The 21,572-nt window shown below is 46.3% G+C and overlaps 8 non-coding genes and 1 pseudogene across 8 annotated transcripts; all 9 read right to left on the bottom strand.

Annotated features, from left to right (window-relative positions):
• Nucleotides 1-3,326: 3,326 nt before the first annotated feature.
• LOC141206196 (U2 spliceosomal RNA) lies at nt 3,327-3,508 on the bottom strand. Its single transcript, XR_012276862.1, has one exon. It is a non-coding gene; the product is annotated as a U2 spliceosomal RNA (small nuclear RNA).
• Nucleotides 3,509-4,032: 524 nt separating this feature from the next.
• LOC141206383 (U2 spliceosomal RNA) lies at nt 4,033-4,148 on the bottom strand (annotated as a pseudogene).
• Nucleotides 4,149-5,263: 1,115 nt separating this feature from the next.
• Nucleotides 5,264-5,456, bottom strand: LOC141206363 (U2 spliceosomal RNA). The gene has a single exon (XR_012276989.1). It is a non-coding gene; the product is annotated as a U2 spliceosomal RNA (small nuclear RNA).
• A 6,155-nt stretch (nt 5,457-11,611) lies between these two features.
• On the bottom strand, nt 11,612-11,802 carry LOC141206080 (U2 spliceosomal RNA). The gene has a single exon (XR_012276746.1). It is a non-coding gene; the product is annotated as a U2 spliceosomal RNA (small nuclear RNA).
• Nucleotides 11,803-12,917: 1,115 nt separating this feature from the next.
• LOC141205920 (U2 spliceosomal RNA) lies at nt 12,918-13,108 on the bottom strand. The gene has a single exon (XR_012276592.1). It is a non-coding gene; the product is annotated as a U2 spliceosomal RNA (small nuclear RNA).
• A 1,112-nt stretch (nt 13,109-14,220) lies between these two features.
• On the bottom strand, nt 14,221-14,411 carry LOC141205919 (U2 spliceosomal RNA). The gene has a single exon (XR_012276591.1). It is a non-coding gene; the product is annotated as a U2 spliceosomal RNA (small nuclear RNA).
• A 1,115-nt stretch (nt 14,412-15,526) lies between these two features.
• LOC141205918 (U2 spliceosomal RNA) lies at nt 15,527-15,717 on the bottom strand. Its single transcript, XR_012276590.1, has one exon. It is a non-coding gene; the product is annotated as a U2 spliceosomal RNA (small nuclear RNA).
• Nucleotides 15,718-16,832: 1,115 nt separating this feature from the next.
• On the bottom strand, nt 16,833-17,023 carry LOC141205985 (U2 spliceosomal RNA). The gene has a single exon (XR_012276654.1). It is a non-coding gene; the product is annotated as a U2 spliceosomal RNA (small nuclear RNA).
• Nucleotides 17,024-18,132: 1,109 nt separating this feature from the next.
• Nucleotides 18,133-18,327, bottom strand: LOC141206225 (U2 spliceosomal RNA). The gene has a single exon (XR_012276890.1). It is a non-coding gene; the product is annotated as a U2 spliceosomal RNA (small nuclear RNA).
• Between the last annotated feature and the right edge of the window lie 3,245 nt (nt 18,328-21,572).

The following is a 21,572-nucleotide window of genomic DNA, read 5'->3' as shown; positions in this document are numbered from 1 at the left end:
CACCTGCCAGGATAAAAGGTTCAGAAATGTTAATAAATAAAGGTAAAATTTCCAGCATATCAGCCCTTTCATTTTTATCAGGTGACCCATAAAAATTTAAAAACTGCCATCTTGTCCCATCAATAAAAGCCTTAACTAACAGAATACGACCCGGTAAAATATCTTGGATAAAATCAATAGACACATTTCCCTTAAAAAGTATAGCTACCCCGGCTGATCCAGTTGCATTTGATCCAGACCAGACCGATGGACCATGTTTCCACTCTTCCTTATATTTTTTGTAAGAAATCTTATGAGGGATATGACATTCTTGTAAAAAGAAAACAGAAGCTGTAAAACAGGTTAAAAAATGTAAAACAGTAGCTCTTCTGGTCTTGGATCCTATGCCTCTCACATTGAGGGAAACACCACTAATGTCAGCCATCATAACAAATGGTTAGGAAGAAACAAAAACTGGACTTTACCTATCCGATGGACGGATCAGACCACTTGGACTTTCACCAACGCCCTCTTCTGAATCCACCGTTATCAAAGAGTCTTCATCATCGGAGAAGGAACATTCACTTAAATTAAGACCCGACGCTACTGGGGTGTAGCTCGGAAGGATATTGAGAGAAAGGTTACACTGGGTCTCCATAGGCTGACCATTTAGGTCCTCGTCAGGTGGGTCTCCGAGAGGCTCCGCACTCCCCTGCTGACCCGCAGAGGGTCGTAACACAGGGGCAGGCTGCGCACATGGCGGAGCCTCAGAGTCCCCGGAGGCAGCCAGGTTCGGGGCCCCACCTGGGGCAGCAGAGCCCCGGGACCTCGGGATTCCAGAGTCTACACCCCCGTGAGGGGATGTATCCATCTCCTCCCTATTAGCCACCTCCACGGAACCATTCTTTTTCTTATTATGAGACCTCACCAAATGCCACGTACCGCCCTCGCTCTCGTGAGACCCAGTGGGAATTTTGGGCTCGGTGTCAGCCTTTTGGCGCTCTTTTTTGGCCTTACCGACCGCCCCTTTATGATCTTTCTCAGCCTTCCTTTTAGCCTCCTTATGGTCTTTCAGCCAGCTCCTGGGCTCCTGTGAGTTACCTGTCATTGACTCGGAGGGATTGTTACTAGTCGAAGCGCCCTTATCACCTCCCGAGGCTCCAGGTTGCTGTTCCTCCTCCTGAGGGGTGGTCTGATTGGCCCGTCCATTCCCGGATGTCTTAGACTTCTCCTTTTGTTTTTGTTCATCCTCTCTGAACCTGTGAGGGCAAGAAAAATAGAAATGACCAGGTGTCCGACAAAAAGAGCATTTTTTTTCATTTGGGCACTCCTTTGTGTCATGTTCAGTACTGGCACAATTTCTACAAGTGGCACCACAACTATCCTTAGAGTGCCCATAGAGACCACAATACCTACAGAAAAGTGGCATTCCTGAGAAAAAAAAATCCCCATTAGTTTGCCCTTTTTTAAATCGAGCTGGAGGAAGTCTCACACCTCCAGGGAATTTTGGGTCTCTTTCACATTTTACTAAAAACTTCCATTTTGAGGTCCAGATGTTAAACTCATTCAACACTTTCCCAATCAATTTCACACTTTTAAAATAAACTGACAAAAAGGAAATAACCTCTGGTGCCGTTATGAAGGGTGAGAAGATTTTCACAACCACCATCTTTACCTCATCCAGGACGTGCTCGATAATCTGAATCCCTTTTAGACCAGGGCTATTTTCTACCGACTTAACTCTGGACAAAACATCTTTGAAAATACCTTCGCCAGTAAAGGTTACATCATAGTCTCCACGTCGAGGATAATCCTGGATAGAAAGGATTTCGTTGGTTCTGACGTGGAGCAGTTTCTCAAGCACGTCCTGGACTACATATCCCAGATTCCGCATATCGGAACCACCAGCCGTAAAGCGGACCCTTATGGTGTTCTTGAGCCTCGCATATAGAGGCACGAGGTTGGGGTCAACCTCCATGGTATGGCGCAACAAAATGCAAATTGCAACCGCCTGCAATCTGCGCCTTCAGAGCTTTGTGATAAAGCACCTGAAGGCTGGGGGATCGCTGCCCGTTACCCTAGGACTAATCCCTCTCCCTAATAGCAGCAGGCAGGTGAAGCCCACCGAAGTGGACGATCCTGCCAGGCCAAGGAGAGGGGTACCTGAGTGCCCTTCAACTGAAACCTCCTGCTGTGAAGCACTTGGTCTCAGCCAAAAGGCCGAGAAGCGATAACCAGAATTGGTTTCAAACTACGGAGCCACCCAAGGATCCTGAAAAGTCCATTTGTGGAGATGAGCTCCTGGACTCCCGTTAAGAAGACATGTTGTCAACCTCTAGATCCCTTACATGCCTGCACTTTTCGGCTTGCTGCTGCTGCAATCCACGCGTTTTAGATCTGCATAACTCCACCTCTTTAAACACAGCACCTTCACCCCCTGCTGTTCCCACCCGCCTCAACACCGTTGGAAGGGAGGAGAACCAATTAAGGCGGGGGGTGGGGTGGAACGAGCAGCTGTCTACCCTTAGCAGGAGGGCTCCTGATTACATACCTCTCCTGCTGCTGCTGCTGCTGGCTGTCCAGCAGCAGACTGAAGGTGGCTGCTGCTGTGCACAGGTATATAAAGGCTCAGAGCCTATTATGACACGCGCAGCCAGCGTTCCATTGCCACATTCCATCTACTGCAGGCAGGATACCTGGCTGGCTGAATGTCGCTGAGAAGCTCACAGAGACCGCCATAAGCAACAGTTTAACAGAATGCCACAGACTAATCAACCAAACTTTTTGGGTTGGGTTCTCTTTTATAGTCTGCAGGCATTAAATGAAAGAAGTCAGTGTTCCAGCAGAGGGAGACAACGTTTCAGAAAAGGCATTGTAGCAAACCAAAAAAGAAATTTTAAGCGCAGCAGAGTAACCAGCGCACATACCTGTTAGCTCAGGTGAGTTTAAAAGGCTGCTGTTGATAACAAGGGCATTTGCTAAATAGATGGTGTGTGTGCAACAATATACTGAAAGGTCAATTATATTGTGCAGCTTATCTCACCACCTGTAGTTATTTAGGTGAAAGCTCCAAAATGCTTGCCTAATATGTCTGTTTATCCAAAAGGAAGTAAAAAGGGAGAGCTAGAAAGATAGCATTGCATCACATTACATGGCAATGCAATGCACAGTTGCTGAAGTTGAACCAAAATGAGCTTGTAATCTGGCTTCTGCAACTTTGAACATGAAAAATCCAATGAGGAGAAGAAAAGCAAAGCCAAAGAGTCCATCCCAAAATCCGACAAACAAGCAAAATGAACAAAAAACATTGAATTCAATTCTTTCTGATTTTAGAAACTGCATTAAAGAAGGGGTGCACCGGTCCTGGAGATACTGCAATACCAGGTCAATGCGTGGAGTGGACAGAGCAAGCTCTTTTTCCATCTCCCTGTTCTAAAAATCCATTTAATATATGGTCCCCAGATAGGGGACGTATCAGATATTAAACTGATAAGAACAGATTTTTTGATTGAAGCTGCATCCAAGGCACTGAAAAATGTGACCGAAGTCACACCAAAACAGCGCACGAGGTGAGGATTCATGTGGACCCTTCCCGGAGGAGAGGGTTCCCAATAAACCATCCCCATCCCTCCGAGCCAGAAGGCCACAGCGAGGGTCAGGGATCTCCGATGCTCTCCCTAGCCGAAGCCGGAGAAGAGCCGTTTTCGTGCTCCCAGCTTCCATCTAGGCTGCCACCCTAGTGGAGCTGGAGCCTGTGTTGGTTTCTCAGCCCAAAGCTGACCGGACCTCCGACCGGGTTTATAAAAATTCCCCTTCCTAGCCCGGAGGCCAGGAATAGGGGGGGTTGCTCAGAAAGTATGATTGGCAAAGGTGCGGCGTGCTACGAAGCCAAGTCTTTCTGGGGTTCCCAGTCCCAGTAAGCTTGGACTCCCACCAGGGCGCCTACTCCTGGGGCACATTGCTCCAAAGCCCTCACACTTACCCAGCCTAGTGACTTCGATCCTGGAGGGCCATGTTTTCCATCAGATAACTCTATGAGCCACCTGGCGTACTAACAAGTGCACCAAACCAGTGTGTAATATGCATCAATTTACTAGGGAAGCCCAAGGACAAAACTGCCTTTTCAAAAGATACTACACTTGATCTTAGCCAAAAGGCCGAGAAGCGATAACCAGAATTGGTTTCAAACTACGGAGCCACCCAAGGATCCTGAAAAGTCCATTTGTGGAGATGAGCTCCTGGACTCCCGTTAAGAAGACATGTTGTCAACCTCTAGATCCCTTACATGCCTGCACTTTTCGGCTTGCTGCTGCTGCAATCCACGCGTTTTAGATCTGCATAACTCCACCTCTTTAAACACAGCACCTTCACCCCCTGCTGTTCCCACCCGCCTCAACACCATTGGAAGGGAGGAGAACCAATTAAGGCGGGGGGTGGGGTGGAACGAGCAGCTGTCTACCCTTAGCAGGAGGGCTCCTGATTACATACCTCTCCTGCTGCTGCTGCTGCTGGCTGTCCAGCAGCAGACTGAAGGTGGCTGCTGCTGTGCACAGGTATATAAAGGCTCAGAGCCTATTATGACACGCGCAGCCAGCGTTCCATTGCCACATTCCATCTACTGCAGGCAGGATACCTGGCTGGCTGAATGTCGCTGAGAAGCTCACAGAGACCGCCATAAGCAACAGTTTAACAGAATGCCACAGACTAATCAACCAAACTTTTTGGGTTGGGTTCTCTTTTATAGTCTGCAGGCATTAAATGAAAGAAGTCAGTGTTCCAGCAGAGGGAGACAACGTTTCAGAAAAGGCATTGTAGCAAACCAAAAAAGAAATTTTAAGCGCAGCAGAGTAACCAGCGCACATACCTGTTAGCTCAGGTGAGTTTAAAAGGCTGCTGTTGATAACAAGGGCATTTGCTAAATAGATGGTGTGTGTGCAACAATATACTGAAAGGTCAATTATATTGTGCAGCTTATCTCACCACCTGTAGTTATTTAGGTGAAAGCTCCAAAATGCTTGCCTAATATGTCTGTTTATCCAAAAGGAAGTAAAAAGGGAGAGCTAGAAAGATAGCATTGCATCACATTACATGGCAATGCAATGCACAGTTGCTGAAGTTGAACCAAAATGAGCTTGTAATCTGGCTTCTGCAACTTTGAACATGAAAAATCCAATGAGGAGAAGAAAAGCAAAGCCAAAGAGTCCATCCCAAAATCCGACAAACAAGCAAAATGAACAAAAAACATTGAATTCAATTCTTTCTGATTTTAGAAACTGCATTAAAGAAGGGGTGCACCGGTCCTGGAGATACTGCAATACCAGGTCAATGCGTGGAGTGGACAGAGCAAGCTGTTTTTCCATCTCCCTGTTCTAAAAATCCATTTAATATATGGTCCCCAGATAGGGGACGTATCAGATATTAAACTGATAAGAACAGATTTTTTTTTTTTTTTTTTTTTTCTCCTCAGACGAGGAAATTCCACAGTCTATGGAAACCAGACAAAGGAAAATTCCATCAAAACAGCTGCGTCAAATCCAATACGCAATTTGCTGTCCCCATCATCATCGGAAATATTTATTTCATATTTCAAAACAACAATAACAAAAATCAAGAGGTACTAACAATATATCTCCACTTTTTAACTTTCCATATTCCCTCCGCATCCACTTCCCCTCTCCTCTTTTTGTCCCATAGGAAACACACATACATCTTCCCCAAAATCACCTTCACACTATCCTTTACAGCAATTTCCTTCCTTTTAAACACATACACATTCCTCACATCCCATAACACTTCCTTTATACATGCAAGCATCAACCACAAGACTCTTTCCTTCGTCCCATCACATATTCCCAAACCAAACATAAACAACTCAAAAGACAACAAATTCACACCACACAATTCTTTACACAAAGGCCCCATTCTCCCAATCACATCTCTAGCATACTGGCAATTCCAAAAAACATGCAACACACTTTCCCTTCCACCACAGCCATTTCTTGGACACATTTCACTCCTCACCAAACCTCTATTCCTCTGAAACTCTCTCACAGGTAATACTCCATGTAAAGACTGCCACACAACTTCACTCTGTTTGTTGGTCATACCACTCATCCGCACTTTCTTCCAAACCTTCTGCACATCACCACCCCTAACCATATTTATTCCACATTCTACCTCTCTACATTCAATCATCCTATACACAGCCTTCTTATTCTCCAGCAATCTCACATCTGCATCACACAGTTCATACCTCACCAAAAACTTATAAACCCACACATACCATACAGGCACCTCAAAAGCAATCGGACATCGCAAATCCCTTTCTTGCCACTTTAAACGAAACAAATACGCTCCAAATAAATACCTACACATAGATGAAAACTTTCCATCCGCCCTAATCACTTTCAAAACAAACACAACGATATTCACACCAAAAAACACGTCCAAATTCGGAAAACCCAAACCACCTTTTTCCACTCTTTTAACCAAAATTTCTCTCCTAGCTCTCTCCATTTTCGAGTTCCACAAAAAAACAAATAAAATTCTATTCAAGCTTCTCATACATATATATCCTGGTGGAAATACTACCGCAATATATAAAAATATTGGCAACACCACACTCTTAACAATTAAAATCTTCCCAAAAAAGGATAAACTCCTCAATTTCCAAAAATTCAACTTCTGCTCAACTTTTCCTTTCGCATCATCCCAACTTTCTTTCCCATCCAAACTCTCTGAAAACTTCACACCCAAAACTTTAATAGGTCCATTCACTACATTCACACCTACATCCCTACTTAAACTTCCGCCTCCAAAACCCTTACACTCACTCTTTTCCCAATTCACTTTAAACGCAGATGCACCACAAAAAATAGACACTAACAACTTCACCCGCCTCACCGAACATTCAGAATCACATAATACACACACGTCATCCATATAACCACTCACCTTCCATTCTTTTCCTCCACCTCCCGGCACTTGCACACCACGAATTACCTTATCTTTCCTCAGCATACACAACAATGGCTCAATTGCACAAATAAATGCTACAGGGGACAAAGGACACCCCTGTCGCACACCCGAAAACACATTCACTTTCCTACCCACATACCCATTCATTAAAACACAGCTATAAACACCCGCATACAAACTTCTCACTCGCCCAACAAAATCAGCCGGAAAACCCATTTTTAACAACACTCTGAACAAAAAACCATGCGACAACCTATCATAAGCCTTTTCAAAATCCAAACTTAACAAAAATACACTCTTCTTACGACCCATGCAATCCCATAGACAATCTCTTAACATACACACACACTCATGAATCCGCCTCCCAGGTACCGCACAACACTGCTCATCCCCAATCACACTCTCTATCACATCACGCATCCTATTAGCCATAAGTTTTGCATAGATTTTATAATCACAATTAAGTAACGTTATTGGCCTCCAATTCCTCAGACTTTTCAAATCCCCTTTCTTAGGAATTAACACAACCATACCTGCACGCATACTCTCAGCCACCTCCATGTTTCCCCACATATACTTACATACATCCACAAAGTCCTTACCAATCACACCCCACATCACACGATAAAATTCTACTGGGAGGCCATCCTCCCCCGGCGTCTTATTCAAAGCCATACTACACATAACCTTCCATACCTCATCACCAGTCACCTCACCCATCACTCTCTCTCTTTCTGCTTCACTCAACTTACTCTCTAACACACTCAAAACATCATTCTCCAAACATTCATCCCTCTGTTTCACTGCATACAGATCCTCATAAAACTTAGCCACCTCTTCACACATATCCTCTCCACTCACCTCACTTCCATCTGCTCCATACACCACGCTCATACTCTGTTTCTTTCCAAAAACTTTTTTAAAGAAAAACCGAGAACATTTCTCATCCTGCTCCATCTTATCAATCTTTGCCCTAAACACTATGCTTCTCCCTCTCTCCAACAAAAACTCACTAATCTCCTTTTTTACCTCTAAAATATCCTCCTCCACCTCAACTCCTCCTTCCCTTAACTTATACAAAACGCTCAACCGCGCGTTCAGTTTAACAAAACTCTCTCTTTTAATTGCTGCATACTTGTATCCTAAATTTTTAAAGAACATTTTTGTTTGTTTCTTCACCCAGTCCCACCACTCACAAACATTCCCAAACTCATTTTTATGCTTACACCATTCTTCATACCGCCTTTCATACTCCTTTCTCACATCTTCATTCTCTAACAGTTTAACATTTAACTTCCACAATCCTCTCCCAAACACTCCATCAACTTTTATATCCAACTCACACAACATACACACATGATCTGAAAAAAGAACGTTTTCCTGCCTATAATTAACAGAAACCATATTTTTAGAAATAAAACAATAATCCAATCTGGATTGTACCCTACCACTCTCAGAAAAGAAAGTGTTCAACAAAGGATTCATGTTACACACGCGCTGCATATCACACAACCCAAAATCATTCACTAACTCCAATAATGCTTTCCCAGACACATCCACATTCACTCTCCCCACATCACAGTTCATATCACCCACAATTACCACAGGTATTCTTCCTGGAACAAAAAGCTTAATTTTTTCAAATAAATTTTTGCGCTCATTTTTTTCAACTGGCGCATAAACATTAATAACACAAAACTTTACATTCTTGTATACAAAATTAGCAAGGATACATCTCCCCACCTCAATAACCAAATAATCACTCAAAACAACCTCCCTTCCTTTAACCAAAATACCCACACCATCATTCTTATTACATGCACTCCCCGACCACACAGACGCTCCATAAGACCATTCATCCCCTTTCACACCATCCACTACCCCACATTCTTGTAAACAAAAAATAGATGCATTTTGCATAGCTAAAAACTCAAAAATAGCAGCTCTTCTTACTTTACTTTTAAACACTCTTACGTTTTGGGACACTATGGTAAATCCCATAATACTTCTACTCCTTCACCAATTACACAAAGAAATAGCCTTTGGCCTAAACCAAAGCTCACAGGAGGACAAAAAGAAAAAACATTTACAATATTATATGGTGACACTATCCAGCACCACCACTATCCTCCTCCGCCATCAGAACAGAACAGCTGGTTTCCGACCCGCTGGCTTCACCAGCCACACTCCTCATTCTGGCAGTTCTGATCTTCCTCTGAGGCTCACTAAAATCTGCATCATCACTGCCCCCACCATCCTCCCTACGACTCTTCTTTGCACCCCTATCATCCTCCGAAGAAAAATCTTCAATGTTTTCAGGACCCGAAGGGTGTTCAGGACTGTCGGGTTCCGAGATTTGCACTTCACATCCTGTTGCGTCCATTGCCTCTCCAAAAGTCATCATCTCAGGCAGCTCTGCTTCCACCACTTTCCTAGATATTCTCGCAGACACTGCCTTTTTCTCCACCTTTGCCACTTCCCTCCAGAACTCCTTTTCTTCCCTCCGCTTCTTCCTCATTTCTTCAGCAGAAGAAGAACATGGTCTCAGGGACACCTCCTCTGGCGCCGTAGAGGGAGAGGCTCTACCAGTTTCCCGCCTCCTTCCCTCTCTCTCCTCCCTCTCCAATCTTTCCAGCACTTTCAGTGCGCTTGCCATATGCCTCCTCTCCAGCTCCTCCTCCTTCTGTTCTTTATCAGAACGTCTAGGTGCACTCATAGGACAGTCCTTATACATGTGATCACTACTCCCACAGACATCACAGGACTTGGCCTCTGGACACTGGTTGGCCATATGCCCCTCCTTTCTGCAATTTCGGCAACACTGCCCTTTAAGGCATGTTACCATGGTATGTCCGAAAGAAAAGCATCTACGGCAAAACATGGGCTGGCCTGGGTAAAAGAGGAAACCTCTATGGCCTGCAACGGAAAAATTTGATGGAGGGTGTCTAAAGCCCCCCACACTGTCAGGATCCCTTTTCAATTTCACACGGAATTTATACTGACAGTTAAAGATTCCTAGACAATTGACTTGCTTCACTCCCTTCCGCACATATTCACAGTAGCGAGAGAGGAAGCACTCCAGCAGCTCAGGGTCTGTAAAAGGGTTATAGACAGTCACAGTCACCTCCTTTTCTTGCAGACCAAACAAAGGTTCCCATCTAACTCCTTCCAAGCAGGGGTCACTAGAGTGACCACGGAGCCATTCAAAGACATTAAGGCAAACATCCTGGTCCATAAAGGTAACGTCATAATTACCTTGACGTGAAAATTCGTTGACACTGAAGATCTCAGAACGTCTTGCTCCAGCTTTGCCTTCAACGATGTCTTGGACAATGAAAACCACGTTGTTCTTGTTCTGGTCAGATGGATCCACGGACAAACGGATGGTGTTCTTCACAAAAGACATCTTGGATTCTGTCGGTATGGAATACCACAGGAAAAAGCAGAAAATCCTCCACAAAAGGGTCCGGATTCCTCCAGGAGACTCGCACCAATCAAGGTACAGTCATACGATCGCAGCCAAAAGGCCGAGAAGCGATAACCAGAATTGGTTTCAAACTACGGAGCCACCCAAGGATCCTGAAAAGTCCATTTGTGGAGATGAGCTCCTGGACTCCCGTTAAGAAGACATGTTGTCAACCTCTAGATCCCTTACATGCCTGCACTTTTCGGCTTGCTGCTGCTGCAATCCACGCGTTTTAGATCTGCATAACTCCACCTCTTTAAACACAGCACCTTCACCCCCTGCTGTTCCCACCCGCCTCAACACCGTTGGAAGGGAGGAGAACCAATTAAGGCGGGGGGTGGGGTGGAACGAGCAGCTGTCTACCCTTAGCAGGAGGGCTCCTGATTACATACCTCTCCTGCTGCTGCTGCTGCTGGCTGTCCAGCAGCAGACTGAAGGTGGCTGCTGCTGTGCACAGGTATATAAAGGCTCAGAGCCTATTATGACACGCGCAGCCAGCGTTCCATTGCCACATTCCATCTACTGCAGGCAGGATACCTGGCTGGCTGAATGTCGCTGAGAAGCTCACAGAGACCGCCATAAGCAACAGTTTAACAGAATGCCACAGACTAATCAACCAAACTTTTTGGGTTGGGTTCTCTTTTATAGTCTGCAGGCATTAAATGAAAGAAGTCAGTGTTCCAGCAGAGGGAGACAACGTTTCAGAAAAGGCATTGTAGCAAACCAAAAAAGAAATTTTAAGCACAGCAGAGTAACCAGCGCACATACCTGTTAGCTCAGGTGAGTTTAAAAGGCTGCTGTTGATAACAAGGGCATTTGCTAAATAGATGGTGTGTGTGCAACAATATACTGAAAGGTCAATTATATTGTGCAGCTTATCTCACCACCTGTAGTTATTTAGGTGAAAGCTCCAAAATGCTTGCCTAATATGTCTGTTTATCCAAAAGGAAGTAAAAAGGGAGAGCTAGAAAGATAGCATTGCATCACATTACATGGCAATGCAATGCACAGTTGCTGAAGTTGAACCAAAATGAGCTTGTAATCTGGCTTCTGCAACTTTGAACATGAAAAATCCAATGAGGAGAAGAAAAGCAAAGCCAAAGAGTCCATCCCAAAATCCGACAAACAAGCAAAATGAACAAAAAACATTGAATTCAATTCTTTCTGATTTTAGAAACTGCATTAAAGAAGGGGTGCACCGGTCCTGGAGATACTGCAATACCAGGTCAATGCGTGGAGTGGACAGAGCAAGCTCTTTTTCCATCTCCCTGTTCTAAAAATCCATTTAATATATGGTCCCCAGATAGGGGACGTATCAGATATTAAACTAATAAGAACAGATACTACACTTGATCTTAGCCAAAAGGCCGAGAAGCGATAACCAGAATTGGTTTCAAACTACGGAGCCACCCAAGGATCCTGAAAAGTCCATTTGTGGAGATGAGCTCCTGGACTCCCGTTAAGAAGACATGTTGTCAACCTCTAGATCCCTTACATGCCTGCACTTTTCGGCTTGCTGCTGCTGCAATCCACGCGTTTTAGATCTGCATAACTCCACCTCTTTAAACACAGCACCTTCACCCCCTGCTGTTCCCACCCGCCTCAACACCGTTGGAAGGGAGGAGAACCAATTAAGGCGGGGGGTGGGGTGGAACGAGCAGCTGTCTACCCTTAGCAGGAGGGCTCCTGATTACATACCTCTCCTGCTGCTGCTGCTGCTGGCTGTCCAGCAGCAGACTGAAGGTGGCTGCTGCTGTGCACAGGTATATAAAGGCTCAGAGCCTATTATGACACGCGCAGCCAGCGTTCCATTGCCACATTCCATCTACTGCAGGCAGGATACCTGGCTGGCTGAATGTCGCTGAGAAGCTCACAGAGACCGCCATAAGCAACAGTTTAACAGAATGCCACAGACTAATCAACCAAACTTTTTGGGTTGGGTTCTCTTTTATAGTCTGCAGGCATTAAATTAAAGAAGTCAGTGTTCCAGCAGAGGGAGACAACGTTTCAGAAAAGGCATTGTAGCAAACCAAAAAAGAAATTTTAAGCGCAGCAGAGTAACCAGCGCACATACCTGTTAGCTCAGGTGAGTTTAAAAGGCTGCTGTTGATAACAAGGGCATTTGCTAAATAGATGGTGTGTGTGCAACAATATACTGAAAGGTCAATTATATTGTGCAGCTTATCTCACCACCTGTAGTTATTTAGGTGAAAGCTCCAAAATGCTTGCCTAATATGTCTGTTTATCCAAAAGGAAGTAAAAAGGGAGAGCTAGAAAGATAGCATTGCATCACATTACATGGCAATGCAATGCACAGTTGCTGAAGTTGAACCAAAATGAGCTTGTAATCTGGCTTCTGCAACTTTGAACATGAAAAATCCAATGAGGAGAAGAAAAGCAAAGCCAAAGAGTCCATCCCAAAATCCGACAAACAAGCAAAATGAACAAAAAACATTGAATTCAATTCTTTCTGATTTTAGAAACTGCATTAAAGAAGGGGTGCACCGGTCCTGGAGATACTGCAATACCAGGTCAATGCGTGGAGTGGACAGAGCAAGCTCTTTTTCCATCTCCCTGTTCTAAAAATCCATTTAATATATGGTCCCCAGATAGGGGACGTATCAGATATTAAACTGATAAGAACAGATACTACACTTGATCTTAGCCAAAAGGCCGAGAAGCGATAACCAGAATTGGTTTCAAACTACGGAGCCACCCAAGGATCCTGAAAAGTCCATTTGTGGAGATGAGCTCCTGGACTCCCGTTAAGAAGACATGTTGTCAACCTCTAGATCCCTTACATGCCTGCACTTTTCGGCTTGCTGCTGCTGCAATCCACGCGTTTTAGATCTGCATAACTCCACCTCTTTAAACACAGCACCTTCACCCCCTGCTGTTCCCACCCGCCTCAACACCGTTGGAAGGGAGGAGAACCAATTAAGGCGGGGGGTGGGGTGGAACGAGCAGCTGTCTACCCTTAGCAGGAGGGCTCCTGATTACATACCTCTCCTGCTGCTGCTGCTGGCTGTCCAGCAGCAGACTGAAGGTGGCTGCTGCTGTGCACAGGTATATAAAGGCTCAGAGCCTATTATGACACGCGCAGCCAGCGTTCCATTGCCACATTCCATCTACTGCAGGCAAGATACCTGGCTGGCTGAATGTCGCTGAGAAGCTCACAGAGACCGCCATAAGCAACAGTTTAACAGAATGCCACAGACTAATCAACCAAACTTTTTGGGTTGGGTTCTCTTTTATAGTCTGCAGGCATTAAATGAAAGAAGTCAGTGTTCCAGCAGAGGGAGACAACGTTTCAGAAAAGGCATTGTAGCAAACCAAAAAAGAAATTTTAAGCGCAGCAGAGTAACCAGCGCACATACCTGTTAGCTCAGGTGAGTTTAAAAGGCTGCTGTTGATAACAAGGGCATTTGCTAAATAGATGGTGTGTGTGCAACAATATACTGAAAGGTCAATTATATTGTGCAGCTTATCTCACCACCTGTAGTTATTTAGGTGAAAGCTCCAAAATGCTTGCCTAATATGTCTGTTTATCCAAAAGGAAGTAAAAAGGGAGAGCTAGAAAGATAGCATTGCATCACATTACATGGCAATGCAATGCACAGTTGCTGAAGTTGAACCAAAATGAGCTTGTAATCTGGCTTCTGCAACTTTGAACATGAAAAATCCAATGAGGAGAAGAAAAGCAAAGCCAAAGAGTCCATCCCAAAATCCGACAAACAAGCAAAATGAACAAAAAACATTGAATTCAATTCTTTCTGATTTTAGAAACTGCATTAAAGAAGGGGTGCACCGGTCCTGGAGATACTGCAATACCAGGTCAATGCGTGGAGTGGACAGAGCAAGCTCTTTTTCCATCTCCCTGTTCTAAAAATCCATTTAATATATGGTCCCCAGATAGGGGACGTATCAGATATTAAACTGATAAGAACAGATACTACACTTGATCTTAGCCAAAAGGCCGAGAAGCGATAACCAGAATTGGTTTCAAACTACGGAGCCACCCAAGGATCCTGAAAAGTCCATTTGTGGAGATGAGCTCCTGGACTCCCGTTAAGAAGACATGTTGTCAACCTCTAGATCCCTTACATGCCTGCACTTTTCGGCTTGCTGCTGCTGCAATCCACGCGTTTTAGATCTGCATAACTCCACCTCTTTAAACACAGCACCTTCACCCCCTGCTGTTCCCACCCGCCTCAACACCGTTGGAAGGGAGGAGAACCAATTAAGGCGGGGGGTGGGGTGGAACGAGCAGCTGTCTACCCTTAGCAGGAGGGCTCCTGATTACATACCTCTCCTGCTGCTGCTGCTGCTGGCTGTCCAGCAGCAGACTGAAGGTGGCTGCTGCTGTGCACAGGTATATAAAGGCTCAGAGCCTATTATGACACGCGCAGCCAGCGTTCCATTGCCACATTCCATCTACTGCAGGCAGGATACCTGGCTGGCTGAATGTCGCTGAGAAGCTCACAGAGACCGCCATAAGCAACAGTTTAACAGAATGCCACAGACTAATCAACCAAACTTTTTGGGTTGGGTTCTCTTTTATAGTCTGCAGGCATTAAATGAAAGAAGTCAGTGTTCCAGCAGAGGGAGACAACGTTTCAGAAAAGGCATTGTAGCAAACCAAAAAAGAAATTTTAAGCGCAGCAGAGTAACCAGCGCACATACCTGTTAGCTCAGGTGAGTTTAAAAGGCTGCTGTTGATAACAAGGGCATTTGCTAAATAGATGGTGTGTGTGCAACAATATACTGAAAGGTCAATTATATTGTGCAGCTTATCTCACCACCTGTAGATATTTAGGTGAAAGCTCCAAAATGCTTGCCTAATATGTCTGTTTATCCAAAAGGAAGTAAAAAGGGAGAGCTAGAAAGATAGCATTGCATCACATTACATGGCAATGCAATGCACAGTTGCTGAAGTTGAACCAAAATGAGCTTGTAATCTGGCTTCTGCAACTTTCAACATGAAAAATCCAATGAGGAGAAGAAAAGCAAAGCCAAAGAGTCCATCCCAAAATCCGACAAACAAGCAAAATGAACAAAAAACATTGAATTCAATTCTTTCTGATTTTAGAAACTGCATTAAAGAAGGGGTGCACCGGTCCTGGAGATACTGCAATACCAGGTCAATGCGTGGAGTGGACAGAGCAAGCTCTTTTTCCATCTCCCTGTTCTAAAAATCCATTTAATATATGGTCCCCAGATAGGGGACGTATCAGATATTAAACTGATAAGAACAGATACTACACTTGATCTTAGCCAAAAGGCCGAGAAGCGATAACCAGAATTGGTTTCAAACTACGGAGCCACCCAAGGATCCTGAAAAGTCCATTTGTGGAGATGAGCTCCTGGACTCCCGTTAAGAAGACATGTTGTCAACCTCTAGATCCCTTACATGCCTGCACTTTTCGGCTTGCTGCTGCTGCAATCCACGCGTTTTAGATCTGCATAACTCCACCTCTTTAAACACAGCACCTTCACCCCCTGCTGTTCCCACCCGCCTCAACACCGTTGGAAGGGAGGAGAACCAATTAAGGCGGGGGGTGGGGTGGAACGAGCAGCTGTCTACCCTTAGCAGGAGGGCTCCTGATTACATACCTCTCCTGCTGCTGCTGCTGCTGGCTGTCCAGCAGCAGACTGAAGGTGGCTGCTGCTGTGCACAGGTATATAAAGGCTCAGAGCCTATTATGACACGCGCAGCCAGCGTTCCATTGCCACATTCCATCTACTGCAGGCAGGATACCTGGCTGGCTGAATGTCGCTGAGAAGCTCACAGAGACCGCCATAAGCAACAGTTTAACAGAATGCCACAGACTAATCAACCAAACTTTTTGGGTTGGGTTCTCTTTTATAGTCTGCAGGCATTAAATGAAAGAAGTCAGTGTTCCAGCAGAGGGAGACAACGTTTCAGAAAAGGCATTGTAGCAAACCAAAAAAGAAATTTTAAGCGCAGCAGAGTAACCAGCGCACATACCTGTTAGCTCAGGTGAGTTTAAAAGGCTGCTGTTGATAACAAGGGCATTTGCTAAATAGATGGTGTGTGTGCAACAATATACTGAAAGGTCAATTATATTGTGCAGCTTATCTCACCACCTGTAGTTATTTAGGTGAAAGCTCCAAAATGCTTGCCTAATATGTCTGTTTATCCAAAAGGAAGTAAAAAGGGAGAGCTAGAAAGATAGCATTGCATCACATTACATGGCAATGCAATGCACAGTTGCTGAAGTTGAACCAAAATGAGCTTGTAATCTGGCTTCTGCAACTTTGAACATGAAAAATCCAATGAGGAGAAGAAAAGCAAAGCCAAAGAGTCCATCCCAAAATCCGACAAACAAGCAAAATGAACAAAAAACATTGAATTCAATTCTTTCTGATTTTAGAAACTGCATTAAAGAAGGGGTGCACCGGTCCTGGAGATACTGCAATACCAGGTCAATGCGTGGAGTGGACAGAGCAAGCTCTTTTTCCATCTCCCTCTTCTAAAAATCCATTTAATATATGGTCCCCAGATAGGGGACGTATCAGATATTAAACTGATAAGAACAGATACTACACTTGATCTTAGCCAAAAGGCCGAGAAGCGATAACCAGAATTGGTTTCAAACTACGGAGCCACCCAAGGATCCTGAAAAGTCCATTTGTGGAGATGAGCTCCTGGACTCCCGTTAAGAAGACATGTTGTCAACCTCTAGATCCCTTACATGCCTGCACTTTTCGGCTTGCTGCTGCTGCAATCCACGCGTTTTAGATCTGCATAACTCCACCTCTTTAAACACAGCACCTTCACCCCCTGCTGTTCCCACCCGCCTCAACACCGTTGGAAGGGAGGAGAACCAATTAAGGCGGGGGGTGGGGTGGAACGAGCAGCTGTCTACCCTTAGCAGGAGGGCTCCTGATTACATACCTCTCCTGCTGCTGCTGGCTGTCCAGCAGCAGACTGAAGGTGGCTGCTGCTGTGCACAGGTATATAAAGGCTCAGAGCCTATTATGACACGCGCAGCCAGCGTTCCATTGCCACATTCCATCTACTGCAGGCAGGATACCTGGCTGGCTGAATGTCGCTGAGAAGCTCACAGAGACCGCCATAAGCAACAGTTTAACAGAATGCCACAGACTAATCAACCAAACTTTTTGGGTTGGGTTCTCTTTTATAGTCTGCAGGCATTAAATGAAAGAAGTCAGTGTTCCAGCAGAGGGAGACAACGTTTCAGAAAAGGCATTGTAGCAAACCAAAAAAGAAATTTTAAGCGCAGCAGAGTAACCAGCGCACATACCTGTTAGCTCAGGTGAGTTTAAAAGGCTGCTGTTGATAACAAGGGCATTTGCTAAATAGATGGTGTGTGTGCAACAATATACTGAAAGGTCAATTATATTGTGCAGCTTATCTCACCACCTGTAGTTATTTAGGTGAAAGCTCCAAAATGCTTGCCTAATATGTCTGTTTATCCAAAAGGAAGTAAAAAGGGAGAGCTAGAAAGATAGCATTGCATCACATTACATGGCAATGCAATGCACAGTTGCTGAAGTTGAACCAAAATGAGCTTGTAATCTGGCTTCTGCAACTTTGAACATGAAAAATCCAATGAGGAGAAGAAAAGCAAAGCCAAAGAGTCCATCCCAAAATCCGACAAACAAGCAAAATGAACAAAAAACATTGAATTCAATTCTTTCTGATTTTAGAAACTGCATTAAAGAAGGGGTGCACCGGTCCTGGAGATACTGCAATACCAGGTCAATGCGTGGAGTGGACAGAGCAAGCTCTTTTTCCATCTCCCTGTTCTAAAAATCCATTTAATATATGGTCCCCAGATAGGGGACGTATCAGATATTAAACTGATAAGAACAGATTTTTTTTGATTGAATATATCTTTTATTAGCACAAAAAATAAGTTAACAGACAGTGTACAGTGCCGCAGCCCAGTACACACAGAATTCTACATCATATTTACATAGCATGAGGATACGACGCACTAACTAGACACATCACACCCCTATGCTACACAAAACACTCAATCTGAAAGAAAAAGCATGTCAATCAATACAGTACGACGAACCGTGATAAGGGATGGGGATTGGGAAAAAGGGGATGGGGAGGGGAAAATCACAGGCCCGAAGCTTTATTGAAAGACAAGACACATAAGGGGAGAGGGGGAGGAGGGGTTTAGTCCTCATCCTCGTCCTCCGGACTGTCCACGATGGAATAGTCTCTGAGCAGGCTGTGGATCAGCCTGCGGCAGTCCTGGATGGACATCCTCTCCCTCCTCAAGATGAGCCGGTTCCTGGCGACCCAAACGGCATCCTTGAAGCAGTTCATAAGGCGCCAAGCCTCCTGGATGGCTCCGACGGTATGAACCCCAGGGAAGAGTCCGTAAAACACAGAATGGTGCGATAGGCTCGCCCTGGGGACAGAGTTCCTCAGGTCGTCCTCAAGGGCAGTCAACAGGCGCTGTGCAAATCCGCAGTCCCAAAAAGTGTGCAAAGATGTTTCCTCCACGAAGGGGCACCTTGGGCAGTACCGGGTCTTGCACAGGTTCCGGGCATGCATGAATGACCGGACGGGCAGTCCGCCCTGAATCGCCATCCACGACAAGTCCTTGTGCCCGTTGGTCAGCCTGTCAGACGACACATTTGTCCACACAGTCTCCAGCGTGTCCTGGTGAAGTCCTGTGATGTTCTCCACGTCATCCTTGGCTCTGATGAGCTTGTGGATAGTTTTGGGCTTCCACAAGTCGGGCTTGAGTCCCTCCAGTTGATGTTCCCCCACAAATCGAACGACGTCTCCGTAGAACCATGGCGTCGTCCAGTTGTAGGGGAAGGAGCTGTCCCACTTGTCCCAGCCGAGTCGCCTCCAAAGAGGAAGCAGGAAGAAGCGAGACATGGACCTGCCCGCGGAGCCATTCTTGACTTGCAAAGTCCGGCGGACACAATCACACACAAAAGAGGATCGCAGGAGGGTGGGGATATCTGGAACGCCCTTCCCACCCTTGCGAGGCTCCTTGTACATGACGGCCCGCCTGACTCTGTCCATCTTGGATCCCCAGACAAAGTGAAACACTGTCCTGGTAATGGCCCTGCACACAGTGACGTGTGGGGGCCAGGCCTGCGCCGTGTACTGCAAGACGGGCAGGACCTCATTACGCAGGACGAGTGCCTTACCCTCACAAGTGAGGTGTCTGAGGCTCCAGAGTCCGATCCGTTGCTTCACCTTGGCCAAGCGTTCTTGCCAGGACTTGAGGGCCGCTCCTTCCTTCCCGAACCAGACTCCCAGCACCTTGAGGAAATCCGGTTGAATGTTGAAGGGGAAGGGGGCGGAGGAGGCCGGCTGCCAATCCCCGAAGAGCATGGCTTCCGACTTCCTGCAGTTGACTTTGGCCCCTGAAGCCCGGCCGAACCTCTCACACGTCTGGACGAGGGCGTCGACTGAACCATGATCAGCGCAGAAGACGGTGACGTCGTCCATGTAGAGCGAGCACTTGACCTCGTGTCGTCCCGGACCCGGTGCGGTGATCCCTCTGATCTCTCCATTCTGCCGGATAGCCTCTGCGAAGAGTTCTATAACACAAACAAAAAGAAGAGGTGATAGAGGGCAGCCTTGTCTGACCCCAGAGAGGACAGGGAAGGGGTCAGTCTTCCAGCCGTTCACCAACACCGAGCTGTGGATATCAAAATACATCAGACGGACATACGAACAAAACATGTTACCCAAACCTAACCGGTGCAGAGCTCGGCCCATGAACTCGTGGGAAACCCGGTCGAAGGCCTTCTCCTGATCCAAGGAGACCAGGGCCGCGTGTGCGCGGCGGACCTTGATGTACTCGACCGTGTCCCGCATGAGAGCGAGGCTGTCTGCGATGCGACGTCCAGGGATGCCGCAGGTCTGGTCCGGGTGGATGATCCGTCCGATGACTGTCTTAAGTCGTGTCGCCATCGTCTTGGCCAGGATCTTGTAGTCCACGTTGAGCAGAGTGATGGGACGCCAATTCCTCAGGTCGCACCTCTCTCCCTTCCGCTTGTACAGGATCGTGACCATTCCTTCCCTCAAAGATGGAGGCATTCTACCCTCCACCACCATCTCCTCGTACAGGTCCAACAGGTCCGGACAGATGAGGTCTCCCAGCGCTACATAGAGCTCCGCTGGAAGACCATCACTGCCCGGGGTCCTGCCGGTCCTAAAGGATTTAGCGGCAGAGAGCAATTCGCCCACCATCAGAGGTTTGTCCAAGGCTGCCGTGCCTGCAGGATCAAGATGGTTAGTGATACCTGACAGGAACTTATCAGCAGCGTCGGGGTCGGTAGTCTTGTGGGAGTAGAGTTCGCTGTAGAAGTCGCTGACGACCTTCATCACGTCCTCCTTCCCACGTCGCATGTTTCCGCTCTCGTCTCGCAGCTCGTTCAGGGGCGTGTGACCGGCATGAAGTTTACTGAAAAAGAATGAGTTACATTTCTCACCCTTCTCCAGATTCTCCACTTTGGAACGGAAGACGATTCGCTTGGACTCCTCCTCAAAGTGCCTTTTCAGGCTCTTCTTGGTCTCCTCCAGCTCCTCCCTCACGTCCCAGCCGCAGTGAAGAAGGTCCTGCAGCGACCGCAGCTCGCGCTGCAGCCCTCTGAAGTCCCTCCTCTTCTCACACGCCTGTTGTCGACCCTTGGCCTGAAAGAAACAGCGAAACTCAAGTTTAACATATTCCCACCAATCAGAGACTGTTTGGAAGCTACCCTTGTAGGAGTGCCACATTGCGTAGGCTGCTCTCAGCTCCTCCACGACTTCATCCTGAGCCAGCAGAGCACAATTCAGCTCCCAGGAGCCGGGGCCGGACGGAAAACCGTCGCCGAGGACACCTTGTAAGTGAATGGCTCTGTGGTCGGAGAAGAAGCAGGGGACCATCGAGTGCCTACTCTGCCTGACTGCCCGAGAGGTGAACACAAAGTCAATCCTGGAGCGGAGTGAGCCATCGGGTCGGCTCCACGAATAGTTTGTGGAGCCTCTCCCCATGGAGCCCACCACGTCCTGAAGAGAGGCCTCGGTTACCATCTCGATGAGCAGCTTGGACGTGATGTCCAACTTGGCAGATGTGCCAGAACTACGACCATCCTCCTCGATGGGGCAGTTGAAATCCCCGGCCATCACTAAGGT

Source organism: Phyllobates terribilis, unplaced genomic scaffold, assembly GCF_046119375.1.
Source record: "Phyllobates terribilis strain yellow unplaced genomic scaffold, ASM4611937v1 Scaffold_142__1_contigs__length_4687701, whole genome shotgun sequence".
NCBI lineage: Eukaryota > Metazoa > Chordata > Amphibia > Anura > Dendrobatidae > Phyllobates > Phyllobates terribilis.
This window is presented reverse-complemented; position numbering and strand designations above follow the sequence as displayed.